The sequence below is a fragment of the Medicago sativa genome, chromosome 8, assembly GCF_051527215.1.
Source record: "Medicago sativa cultivar Bolivia chromosome 8, Bolivia_mono, whole genome shotgun sequence".
Classification (NCBI taxonomy): Eukaryota; Viridiplantae; Streptophyta; class Magnoliopsida; order Fabales; family Fabaceae; genus Medicago; species Medicago sativa.
Window position 1 is genome coordinate 4,279,211 of NC_140756.1, and position 14,213 is coordinate 4,293,423.

The 14,213-nt window shown below is 36.6% G+C and overlaps 2 pseudogenes across 1 annotated transcript; both read right to left on the reverse strand.

Moving 5' to 3' along the window:
• Nucleotides 1–10,528: 10,528 nt before the first annotated feature.
• Nucleotides 10,529–12,358, reverse strand: LOC146896281 (hydroquinone glucosyltransferase pseudogene; annotated as a pseudogene). The gene has a single exon (XR_015023054.1). The product of XR_015023054.1 is annotated as a hydroquinone glucosyltransferase pseudogene (transcript).
• Nucleotides 12,359–13,067: 709 nt separating this feature from the next.
• LOC146896282 (hydroquinone glucosyltransferase pseudogene) lies at nucleotides 13,068–13,839 on the reverse strand (annotated as a pseudogene).
• Between the last annotated feature and the right edge of the window lie 374 nt (nucleotides 13,840–14,213).

The window sequence follows — 14,213 nt, forward strand, 5'->3', positions numbered from 1 at the left end:
AGATGAACTTGTTGAGTCACTTAAAGAACTTCTTACACATTTTGAAGTAAGAACCAATGAGTTGAAGGATTTAAAAGAAAAATATGCTGATTTGGTACAACAGCAAAAATCAACTCTATTGGATCTGAAAGCTTCTGAACAAGGACTTAGGGGCTTTGACTTCATGTGTAAAACATATAAAGATCAGCTCAGGTTCTTATGTCAGAAGCTACAAGAAAAGTGTAATGAAAAACCTTTAAGTAACCATGAAATTGCTCTTGAAGATTTTATTATATCTGGCATTGACAGAAGCAGAGTAGCTTCTATGATTTATAGCATTTACAAGAACAATGGCAGAGGAATTGGTTTTCCAGAAGTGAAACTTGAGAAAACCAATCTAAAATCTTGTTGTGAATGCATCAAGGAAGGTCTGAAAACATTCTTTGTACCAGAAGGGGCTGAGTTGGAAACTGTTGTTCAATCAGAACCTGAAGCTTCTAGTCCTAAGGCTAAGATTACTTCAAAGCCAAAGAACTCTAAGTCAAAGGCTATAATCAAATCTGATTCCAAGACTTCAAAGGTCAGGATCCTGAAAAGATCAGAACCTATTCCTCAGAGTCTGGTGAAACCAAAATCTGGGGTTCTGAAGTCTAGGTTTCAGAAGAAGACAGTTACTGCTTCTGAAGTACCAAAACCTAAGGTGATGGTTAATCAGAAGCAACCCAACTCACAGCACAAGGTACAAGAAGTGAAGAGTAAAGCCTTAAGTACTAACCTTCCAGGACCCATAGAACAATGGGTACCTAAATCTAAAAATGTCGATGATGCAGGTATGTCTAAGAGCAGTGCCAAAGCAAAGATCATGGTACCTAGACAGCGGTTGCTCAAGACACATGACAGGAGACAAGTCCATGTTCCTCAGCCTAACAATGAAAGAGGGAGGAAATGTGAAATTTGGAGGCAACCAGTCAGGCAAGATCATAGGTACAGGAACTATTGGTAATTCCTCTACCTCAATTAATAATGTATGGTTGGTAGATGGTCTTGAACATAACCTTTTGAGCATTAGTCAATTTTGTGATAATGGTTATGATGTGCTTTTTGAAAAACCAAACTGTACAGTAATCAACAAGGAAGACAAATCCATTGTGTTCAAGGGAAAGAGAGTTGACAATGTCTATAAAATCAATTTTTCTGAACTAGCTGATCAGAAGGTGGTTTGCCTACTATCAGTGAATGATAAGAAATGGATGTGGCACAGAAGGTTGGGACATGCTAACTGGAGGTTAATCTCTAAGCTTAGTAAGTTACAACTTGTGAAAGGGCTACCAGACATTGACTATCATTCAGATGCACTCTGTGGTGCATGTCAGAGAGGGAAAATTGTGAAATCATCTTTTAAAACCAAAGACATTGTTTCAACCTCAAGACCTTTAGAATTACTCCATATTGATTTATTTGGACCAGTGAGTACTGCATCCTTATATGGAAGTAAATATGGATTAGTCATTGTTGATGATTACAGCAGATGGACTTGGGTGAAATTCATAAAGAGTAAAGATGTTGCGTGTGATGTATTCAGTAGCTTCTGCACTCAAATTCAATCTGAAAAAGAATCAAAAATTTTGAAAGTCAGAAGTGATCATGGTGGAGAATTTGAAAATGAGCCATTTGAAGCTTTTTGTGAAAAACATGGAATTTTCCATGAATTCTCTTCTCCTAGAACACCACAACAAAATGGGGTTGTAGAGAGAAAGAATAGAACTTTACAAGAAATGGCCAGAACCATGATTCATGAAAACAATTTACCAAAACATTTTTGGGCAGAAGCAGTGAATACAGCATGCTATGTTCAAAACAGGATCTATATCAGACCTATTTTGGAGAAAACAGCATATGAACTCTTTAAAGGAAGAAAACCCAATATCTCTTACTTTCATCAATTTGGATGTACATGTTACATTCTGAACAACAAGCTCTACCTAAAGAAATTTGATGCCAAGGCCCAAAGAGGAATCTTTTTAGGTTACTCTGAAAGGTCAAAGGCATACAGAGTGTATAATTCAGAAACACTCTGTGTTGAAGAATCTATGCACGTTAAATTTAATGACAAGGAGCTTGAAGATAAAACTTCAAAGCAAGGTGAAAGTTTTGCAGAGATACAGGTTCCTGAAGCTACTCCAGAACCTGATCAGATAGCTGAGTCTGAAGATAGTCCAGAAGCTGAACCCACATCAGAAGCGCAAGATGAAACTGCTTCTGATGAAGCACAAGATGGCTCACATCAAGCAGATCCTCCCAGAAACACATTCAAACACAAGTCTTCACATCCTGAGGAGCTAATCATTGGAAACAAAGATAGTCCAAGAAGAACAAGATCACATTTCAGACAAGAAGAGTCAATGATTGGACTAATCTCAATGATTGAACCTACAACAGTTGATGAAGCACTTTCAGATGATGGATGGATCCTAGCTATGCAAGAAGAGTTGAATCAATTTCAAAGAAATGATGTGTGGGATCTGGTACCCAAACCTCAGCACAAGAACATTATTGGAACAAAATGGGTATTCAGAAGCTGAATGAGCAAGGTGAAGTAACAAGAAACAAAGGCAGGCTTGTTGCACAAGGGTATAGTCAACAAGAAGGCATTGATTACACTGAAACATTTGCTCCAGTTGCAAGATTGGAAGCAATCAGGTTACTTCTTTCCTATGCAGTTAATCATGGCATAATATTATATCAAATGGATGTCAAGAGTGCATTTCTAAATGGTGTCATAGAAGAAGAAGTGTATGTCAAGCAACCTCCTGGATTTGAGGATATTAAATATCCTGACCATGTTTTTAAACTGAAGAAATCACTATATGGCTTGAAACAAGCTCCCAGAGCTTGGTATGATAGACTAAGTAATTTCTTAATCAAGAATGATTTTAAAAGAGGACAGGTTGATACTACACTCTTCAGAAGGACCCTTGGGAAAGATATTCTTGTTGTGCAAATATATGTTGATGATATAATATTTGGTTCTACTAATGCATCTCTTTGCAAGGAATTTTCTGAGTTAATGCAGGATGAATTTGAAATGAGCATGATGGGAGAGCTGAAGTTCTTCCTTGGCATTCAAATCAATCAATGCAAAGATGAAGTCTATGTTCATCAATCAAAGTACACAAAGGAGCTTCTGAAGAAGTTCAAACTTGAAGATTGTAAAGTGATGAACACTCCAATGCACCCTACGTGCACCTTAAGCAAAGAAGATGAAGGAGCTAAAGTGGATCAGAAGCTGTATAGAGGTATGATTGGTTCTTTGTTATACCTCACTGCATCTAGGCCAGATATTTTATTCAGTGTATGCTTGTGTGCAAGGTTCCAATCAGATCCTAGAGAATCTCATATGACTGTTGTCAAGAGAATCTTCAGGTATTTGAAAGGAACAACTAATCTTGGACTCCTTTATAGGAAATCCTTAGATTATAAGCTAATTGGATTCTGTGATGCTGATTATGCTGGTGATAGGATTGAAAGAAAGTCAACCAGTGGCAATTGTCAATTTCTGGGTGATAATCTTATATCCTGGGCTAGCAAAAGACAAACAACTATTGCTATGTCTACAGCAGAAGCAGAATACATTTCAGCTGCAAGTTGTTGTACACAACTACTTTGGATGAAACATCAGTTGGAAGATTATCAGATAACTGCTAACAGTATTCCCATTTATTGTGATAATACTGCTGCTATTTGTTTGTCTAAAAATCCAATTTTGCATTCAAGAGCGAAGCACATTGAAATCAAACACCATTTTATCAGAGATTATGTTCAAAAAGGAATTTTAGATATACAATTCATTGATACTGAAAATCAATGGGCTGATATATTTACTAAGCCTTTAACTGTTGAAAGATTTGATTTTATAAAGAAAAATTTGAACATGCACTTTGTATCTGATTAAATGCTTGCTTGCTCCTTAATAGGATTTTAGGTTCTGAAGTTAGTTCAGAAGCAGTAGTCCATCAGAAGCTCTTTATTGAGGTTCTGAGGAAAACTCGCTGCTGATGACGTCAGCATCTGAAGTCCAGAAGCTGGATTTATTGCTTCTGAATAGTTGAATTAGTGGAAACGTTGGGAGTTACTTTTTAAAAGTAACTTCTGGCCCACTAATTTGGTAGTTACTCTGTGAACTTCTTACGTGGCCTGTATGTGTTGGTGTATAACTAAAAAGGGCAATGATGATTTAAAAGCTTTGAAAGTACTTTTCACGCGCCCCCAATTTTGTCATTAATGTTATGTTTGTTTGTCTCTTTTGAATTGCAATCGTTTTACTTTTAACACTTTGACAATTCACACACTACTCACTCACAACAAACACATTTGCTCTCAAACCTCTTGCGAAGTAAGCGCATTCTCTCAACCTTAGAACCCTAAAATCTTCATCTTCTTCAAATCTTCGTCAATCATCAAATGGCATCATCAAGCTCGCAACGAGAAGTTTCAGTATCTACTTCACGGATGATCCCTGAATATGACTATAAAGGAAGAAGCATGAAATTGGAAGAATGGGAACTACAGGTTCAAATAGAAAATCCGGTGGATTTTGAATCACTCGCCTTCCATGAGTGTTGGATCAGAAGCTACTATGAAAAGCAGGAACTTATGCATTACTTCAAGATGTTGAATGGACCATCATACGAAGCATTGGTAAGACACTTCTGGGTGAGGGCTAAGGTTTATGACAAAGCTGCGTCTATAACTGAAGAAAGTCAAATGGTGTTGATTTATCCCGAACTGGAAGGGAAGACCAGAGAAGAAATGGGACTTGAGCCATTTACAGGTATTGAAATCAGGTCAAGTATTTGTGGTATTCCAGTAAGAATTGCGGAATGGCAGATAGAAGTTGTACTCTGTAGAGAGGCCTCTGGAAAATACTCTGGAATTGATCTCTCAAGTACAGCTGAAGAACGCCTCTGGAAAGAGAAAGTAAACTTGGCCCTGTACAACTCAACACAAGCAGGAAAGTATGCTGATCTAAGCATGGATAAGAAGCTGCTTCTGAAGATTCAGAATGAGGACTTACTTCCATGTGGTGGAAGTGAGAAACCCAATTTGGCACAAAAGGTCTTTCTTCAACACTTCATTAAGAAGGAGAAAGTGAATGTGCCAAAATATATGTTCAAATACTTGATAGAGTGTCTGAAACAGAGTCAGCTGCAGAATAGAACCTGGGTACCTTATGGAAGACTCTTGTCAGAAATATTCTATCAAGGAGGAGTCTTGGACAAGCTAAGCAGTGCTGAAGCCTTCACAGATGAGCTGCTTGATACTAAAACTGGAAAGTTCATTAATGCACAAACCCTCAAGAATATGAAGTTGATCCCTGCTGTCACCAAGCTTCATACAGATTTGAGTGAATCACTTGTTAAGTCTGATCTTATGAAGGACTTTCCACCCATCTGCAAGAAGGATCCCATTGAAGTGCAGATGTACTATATCATGGAACATTTTGAGGCAACCAATGAGAGAATCAGATTGGAAGATATTCCAGAGGAAATGTATGGTGGTGCTCTGCCACGAGCCAGAGGCAGAAAGTCAAAAAGAAAGATGACTGCAGAGCAATATCTAGAGGTTGAACAATCTGCTAAAAAGGCAAAAGTTGCTACTGACAAGCTCAAGATTGGTAGTTCATCAGTACCTTCAATTGAAGAAGCCATTGAAGACATGGATTCCAGGATGATCATGGATGTTGGCATTACTCTTGATCAACCTGCTATACCAAAGAGGAAGAGGAAGCCAGCCTTGAGGAGGACCAAGGATTTTCCTCACATCACCTTGACAGCTCAAGATGCTTCTGATTTGGGATTAAAGGACTTACAAGGGAAGAAGGCAGCAGCTGAAAAAGTCTTGAAAATTGCTGCTGACCTACAAGAGTCTGTAGTTTCAGAAGCCAAGCAACTGATGCTGATGACCAGTGAGTCTGCTAAAGAGGATTCTGATTCTGAACCAGAGAAAGTAATTAATATATCATCAGATTCCGCATCCTCATCATTATCAGATTCTGATGATTCTGATGATGATATACCCTTAGCTCAACTTTTTCAAAAACCAGTAAAAAGACAGTCAACATCAACCAACAAAAAGCCCTCTCAGTCAACTACTTATGAACCAGTTGGTCACATAATTAATGAAAAGTTGGCTGAAATGGCTGAGCAGAGAGAAAGAGTCATTGATACTATCTTTCGCCTTAATCCTCAACCCCTTAACATTCAACCCCTCAACATGATTCCTCCAGAAAATGTTGAATTTACCTCAGAAAAAGCCTTTGAAACAACTCCAGAGGCAGCTGCTTCTGATAATGTTGTTTCAGAAAGCCCCCATCAACAAACATCTGAACCACATAAACCCACAACACCCCCACAATCACCAATAGCTACCATTGACCCCCAACTCAACACTCAAACATCAACTTCACCACAACAACCACCAACTGAAATTGAACACTCCCCACAACCAACTCCCATGGATATTGACAACTCTCAAGTCAATGTCCAAGACCTAACCGCACGCATTGCTTCTGACCAGCCTTCATCTTCAAACACACAAACACACTTTACCATTCCAGTTCCTAACCCTGTTCAAGATTTGGAAATCAGTGATTCTGATCTTGAAACCCTTGAACAACCACCCACAAACATCCTGGAATCTGGATATATTAATTCTGAGCTTCTGACAATCCTTAGTCAATTGCATAATCTGGTGGATCAAAGAAGGACAATTGATCTCACAAGTGCATATGAAGACTCCTGGGCATCTCTTCAGAACCGGGCAGCTGAGCTTATTGAAGATATCAAGGCTAAATGCATCAGAGTCAAGCAAGCTTCAGTCAGAAGGCTAATGGAGTTTTTGAATCAGAGTCTCAGAGTAAGAAGTTCTACACTGCTCCTGGCAAACCAGCCTTTCTTCTTAGAAACGGACTACTTGACCAGAGAAACAAGGTTGTGTAAGCTTCTAAAGAAACAGATGGCACAGCAGCAGCAAGAGGCTAGAGAAAGGGAACAGGCTCTTCTCCAGAGGCAACAACAGCTTGAAGAACTGTTGCAAAAGAAAATTGAAGAAATGGAGGAGATGAAGAAACAACAACAAACCAACCCTTAGTTGCACACCTTTGTGTTATTTTGTTTGTTGTTTGTTTTAAATTCTTAGTCTTTGCTTCTGAAACCATCTTGTTTTATTTTTATGCTTCTGAATGCTTACTGCTTCTGACTGCTTAGTTGCTTCTGATAATTGGATATTCATGCTCATATATTTTGATCTGATTGAATTAATTAATTTCTTGTATACTCTCTCTTGTTTGAGTTTTTCTCAAATCTTTTTGTCTTTTATGCTTATTTTTTTTTTATTTTTATTTTTTTTGATTTATTATTATTTTTTTTGATAATGACAAAAGGGGGAGTATATGTGACAAGTATTTAAAGGCTCTGAGCCCCATTAATGGCATTTGAAATTTTTGAAAAACTTCTATCATTTTTTTTACCTTATTGGAACAAACGAAGGAGTATCAAAATTCAAGTAAAATTAATTGAACCATTCTTCTTATCTATAAGTTAATTCTTTCAATGATTCATTTTTTAAAGCTCTGATATTTTTATTGTGCGAAAAATGAATTTAATTAACCTGGATAGAACTTAGGGGGAGCTTACAAACCTCACCTTAAAGACTATCAGACTCAGGGGGAGTTTGAGCTTACAAACCTCAGACTTTGAGCTTACAAACCTCAGAACCCCAAAGTCAACTTGTTAATTAGATTAACAACAATTGATCAATTTTAAATACTTTTGTTTGTCATCATCAAAAAGGGGGAGATTGTTGGAACAAAATGTGTTTAACAATGAACCTTAAAGAGTTTTGATGATAACAAGGTATTAAAAATTGTAAATTGGACTAGCTAATATTTGTTCAAGTGTACAGGACCATAATTATAAAGTTACATCATCATTGGTTCTGAATGAGCAAATAAAGAGCAAAGGAAATGAAGCTTAGATGATTCTGAAGGCAAAGCGCTCCTGAAGTCAAGCTGCTCCTGAAGAAATACCGCTCCTGAAGTAAAGCTGCTCCTGAAGAATAGTGCTTCTGAAGACAAGAGGTCCAGAAGCCACATCGTCAGAAGCTGCACCATCAGAAGCTGCAGAAGCTGCATCATCAGAAGCTGCTTCATCAGAAGCTGCCTCATCAGAAGTCATTTCACCAGAAGCTGAAGATCAACTGGATTTGCAAAACATTCAAAGATTGAAGGATCTACATTGCAAAAGCTGTCTATTGGATTCGAAAACATAGCAGAAAATTAGTGGAACATTGCAACGGTCATTTCAAAGGTGTTTGAAGGCCTGTGCTTGCAATTTGGACGAAAGCGTTGACATTGTACTTTGTACGAATTGTACAGCCACGTTCTCCACTACTCTGTTTTGTGTCCACGCTACAAGACAAGAAAACAGCTCCAGAATACGGTCTCGCCTGCATATATGTTCCTTTGGATAAGGAATGGATTTCAAATTGGTTCTTCGTAGGACAACAACCAAATCAGGCAAAAGATCATTGGTGAAAGATCAAGCTTCAACAACGACTCTTTGGTGTGCTGGCAATTTCACAACGTCTCTTTCACACCTCTATATAAAGGAGTGAAGACTTAGAGTTTTGGTAATGCAAGAACGCTGAACGAAAGACTCACAAGATTTTCACAAGTACCAAACCTCTGCTGAAATTGTTCTGCATTCACTTAGAATTTCTGTGTCTCAAAGTCATATCTTAGAAATTCTTAAGTCCATTGAGTCTGTATCTGATTTGTATTGTGAGCACCTCTGATTGTATATCAAGTGTTCAACCCTAAACAATTTTCTGTGTAATTTTGTTTAGTTAGGAAGTCTCTTGCAGTTGTGCTTGAGCAGGAAGTCTCTTGATTGTGTTCTTGAGCAAAGGAAGTCTCTAGCTTGTGTGCTTGAGCAAAGGAAGTCTCTTGCTTGTGTGCTTGAGCATTTGTAATCAGATATTACTCATAGTGAAATCTCCTTGGAAGTGCAAGGGGGACTGGACTACTTCCGGATTGTGGAAGGAACCAGTATAATTGCTTTGTGTCGTTCTTCTTCTCTCTCTCTGTTTTATTCCGCTGCATTTAGATTCTGATTATCACTTCAGAAGCTGTCTCACCTAGCTTCTGATCAGTGTGTTCAGTTTTTAGGAGAAACGAAGAATTTTTCAAAACACAATTCAACCCCCCTTCTTGTGTTTTTCTCACCTTCAGATATTATTTTGCAGGATCATATTTCATACAGGTGGAGGTGGCTCATAGATCCCATTAATGATTACTCTATTAAGGGGACTTATCGCTATCTCACGACGGTTGAAGGGGGGGTGCTGTGGAGACTGCGGATCACCTTCTTTTCAGCTGTGACATATTTGGCAGTGTGTGGTCCGAGGTCTTGCAGTGGCTGCATATTTTTTTTTGTTGCTCCAGCAGGGAGTAATTACCACTTTCTTCAGTTCGGCCAGATGGCTGGCCTTCCGCGTTCGTCATACACGTTCTTTCGGATAATCTAGATGGGTTGTGTCTGGATTATTTGGAAGGAAAGGAACAATCACATTTTTCATCAAAGGGTTGCAGATACTAAAACTTTATCAGAAAAGGTTAAACTGTTATCTTTCCATTGGTTAAGGGCAAATATGCTTACTTTTGTCTTTAGCTATCATGAATGGTGGCGGCATCCTTTATCTTGTATGAGTGTTGGGCTCTAGCCTTCATGTTTCTTTTGTCTCACTACTTCGGTGCTTTTTTTTTTTTGGCATCCGTGACTAGACTTTGTATTATTTTGTGATGTTTCTCTTTTGCACATCTTGTGCGAGATGAATCATCAGTGGTAATTTAAATTTCATTTTGGATTGTTAAAAAAAAAAGATTAAGATTGAGCCAACCTACACATTAATCCATTCATGATTCTATCAATTAAACTGTGCAAGAAATGTCAATTTAATGAAAAGAACTTGACTTTGTAATCTTGAAAGATAGAGTTCAAATTATATCGAAAGATGATTCTAAAATAACCGTTAATATGAACATTATTACTAATAATTTCTCTCTCCTACAGTGAAGTTTGAACTTTGAACTTATTTTTAAATTTAGATGAGATAGTGTGGATCTCTTATGATTTAATCAAGGTTTTACCCAATAACACTTACATGAGATAGCGTGGATCTCTTCTGATTTAATCAAGGTTCTGGATTCGAATCTAGCGTACACCATTCTTTGCACCAAGCTACACTTTCTTTCTTTTTTTTCTTTTTTGTCCGATACCGACCTACCATTTCTGCAATGACCATAATTAATTGCCAATTTAATTTTTGGTCCAAACGATCCCATGTCAATAACACCATACTTCCTTTCAAAAAAAATAACACCATACACTTGTCAATGTTCCTTGCAAAAATATCCCACCTTCTTTTAGTGGTATTGTAATTTCTAAGATATAATAGACTCAATATAATGAAAAATAAATACATATTAAAATGAACAATATGATAGTAGAATTTATTTGTTCGTTCATGCAAAAGTTAAAACAGAACCAAGCTAAGAAAAATACATTACATTCATACGTAGAGAAAATATGAAACTAATTTTCATCACAACCTTCCATCTTTGTCCATTTTGTGACCAATTGAGAAATATTGATTATGGAAGATCCATCTACTTTCATTGCATCAGCTGCAGCATCTTTTAGTACTTTCATTCTTCCACGAATCTCAATTCCTTCATCCCCTACCATTAACCTCTTCAACACATTCACAATTTCAACTTTTTCCACAACACCACTCACATTATCAATCTTTGGCCTTAAAGCAATTTTAATCCCATCAGCTAGAATGGCTGCATTCATTTTCTGCTCAGCAAAAAGTGGCCAAGCTACTATTGGCACCCCATTCACAACACATTCAAGTGTAGAAAACCAACCACAATGTGTAACAAATCCACCTATAGCTTTGTGACTAAGAATCTCAACTTGTGATGCCCAATTTGAAACCAAAAATCCTTGCTTATTTGTTCTTTCTAAGAACCCTTGTGGTAAAAAACTCAAAGGATCTTTTTTAGAATTAGAAACATCAAAATAAATAGCACTAGGTATATCATTTGGTTCTCTCACAACCCAAAGAAACTTTTGACAACTCAATTCTAATCCTAATGCTAACTCATTCATTTGGTTTTGAGAAATTGTTCCACCACTACCAAATGAAACAAAAACCACAGAATTTGGTTTTTGTTCATCTAACCATGATAAACATTGTGACTCATTTTGAGTATTGTCACAATTTTGTTGCATAATTGGTCCAACCATATAAACAGCAGGGTGAGAAACATTGATGCTTTCTTCAATCAAGGCTTTAACTGCTTGTGATTCCAATTCTACAAAGCTATTGACTAATATACCGTCGCAAAGATTTATCCCTTTGGAACGGAGAAGAAAATGGTTGTAAGACTCACTAGTCCTGTCTTGAAATGAAGATGGAAGATCGGTTCCTTGAATCGGTACACAACCTGGGATTTTGATTGGTTCTTGCAAGTCTTTGAATTCACCAGAAATTGTTTCATTTAGAACTTTTGAATGAAAACAAAGTGATAAAACTGTGGCTGATGAAGGAAAATATGTATATGATAAAATGTTGAGTTTCTTGGCAAATGAGAACACTTCATAGGCAAAATAATCAGCTATTATAGCAACTAGTTTTGATGTTTTTGTTGATGACGATGTTATTGAGTTCAATGCATCAATGATAGATGGCATAGTTAGAGACATTGAAAGAGGAAATTTGAGTGTAGGGACAGTTTCTGGTGGCAAGTTTATTGGTGGAAGAACAATGGTATCTACATTGAGAGAAGAAAGAGAAGAAATAATGGATTTGGAAGCATTGGAAAGTGAATCTAGTACTGGAATGATTAAGGTGATGTGAAACTTGTTAGGATCAAGATTAAGGAGTTTCTTGATGAACTCAGAAATTGCTATTTGATGACTCACAATGGGGACTGAAACCACAGCAATGTGTGTTTTTCTTTCCATGGAAATTTGATTAGTTTAGGCTCTTATCTGTGTTAGTGGAGTTGTTAATGAAAGGTTGATTTGGTTAACTAAATAAGACAGAGTAATTTACACTTCAAGATAGTGAGTAATATACAATACCATTAATTTATGTTGTGAGCGGTTTAAGAATCCTTAATTGGATTTGGATCCATGATTCACTCTTGATGAATTTTATCCTCTTTGCCTCTTACTCCATGGATCAATGAATTTTGAGACTTAGTCAATGAACATATGAAAATTTATTCATTTATGCCACCAACATCTAGTATCATGCCACTCTTTTACACACTTCACATGTCAATATATTGGAACTATAATCAATATATAATATAATGTGTTGGAGTATTTGTGAAAAATGTGCAATTTTTGTTTATTTCATGACGTGTTAGATTCGATTAGACTCAAGTTGGAGAACTATATTGCTTAGGGAATAGTACATTTAAAGGATACTAGGGGCTTGTTTACTGTAATTTCAAATTTTTGTTTTCAAATAAATACAAGTGATCTAACATGAAGTCTTAATTAATTCAAAATATTTAAAATAACAGCTAACATATCAAAATGCTAATTAAAATATCTTAACCATTAATTCATGAATTGGGTCGATTAAGCCCAATATCAGTTTAAGTTCCTAAATGTGAATCCTAAACTTTTCCATTTTAATGCCAATTGTGTAAGAGTTCTTGTTGAAGATCCATTTTTCTTCAAAGCATCAATAGCATCACCTTTCAACATTTCCATTCTTTAGCGAATTTCCTTTCCATCTTCACCCAACCATTAGATTCTTTACAACCTTAGCTATCTCTTCCCTTTCCACTATACCTTTCTCATTAACTTTAGGCCTAATAGCCACTTTCAAACCATCACTTAACAAAGTTGCATTCATCTTTTGTTCAGCAAACAATGGCCATGCTACTATTGGCATTCCATTTACAATACTTTCAAGTGTTGAATTCCAACCACAATGACAAAAAATCAAATTGAAGGAATTCGCAAATATTCAAAATCACTTCTATCATCGGATGACACATTTTGTACAAAAGGACCAATTGGGTAAATAGAAGGAATTCCTTCACCCTCTTTTTTTTCCAAGGCTTTTATGGTAGTTTCTTCGAGTGCAAGAAAGCTATTAACCATTATACCATCAGCTAAATAGAATATATCATTAGCTTCAAAAAAAATCTTGTACGCTTCGCCCAATCGATCCTGCATAGGTTCCAGGAGATCAGTACCATAAATTGGTATGCAACCAGGAATCTCTAATGGTTCTAATAGATCTTTGTACGAAGAAGAAATTGTTTTGTCTATATTTGAAGAATGCAAACAAAGTGATAGTAGCATGGTTGTGGATGGAAAATATGAATAGGCCAAAATATTGAGTTTCTTGGCTAATGGTAACACTTCATTATGTAAACCGTCAGCAACAAGCGCAACAAGGTTTGCATTGGAATTCGTAAATCGAAGGAACAGAACGGTATATAGTTGCTTGAACTTTGAGTGCACAGTGAATATCTTGTTGTAAATCTTCTAAATTTACCGGTGGGAGGAACATGTAGTTTATGTTTGATGGAAGAGTTTGAAAGAGGGATTTGACATTGTTGGATAGAGAAGAACCAAATGTGGGGTTGATGCATGTGACATGTATGTTTTGGTTGAGATGAACCAATCGTTTGGCGAATTCAAGAATTGAGGGTAAATGGCTGTAAACAGGAACTGTAACTAAGGCTATGTCAGTTTTGGTCTCCATTTTTTTTATCACTTAATATTTACATTGTTATGGAAATATTGATGAATTTATAGGAATCAATAAAGGAGTTATAACTCTCTATTTGATTTTTTATTATTATCGAAACTATCTCTTTTGGTTTGAAACCTCTTTTAGTTGTCCTCGTAAGCTTAACTCAGTTGGTATGATAATGCATAAAATATGCTAGGTCCGTGGTTCAAACCCCGGCCACCACCAAAAAAAGAAACCTCTTTTACTTGAATTTATTCATAGAATTGATATTCATATTTAACTTCATATAAAAATAATAATTGAGTTTCATTGTAAATTGAATTGAAACCTCTGTTTTGGTTTAAAACTACAATGAATCAAGATAGTTTTGGAATCGCTTCTTA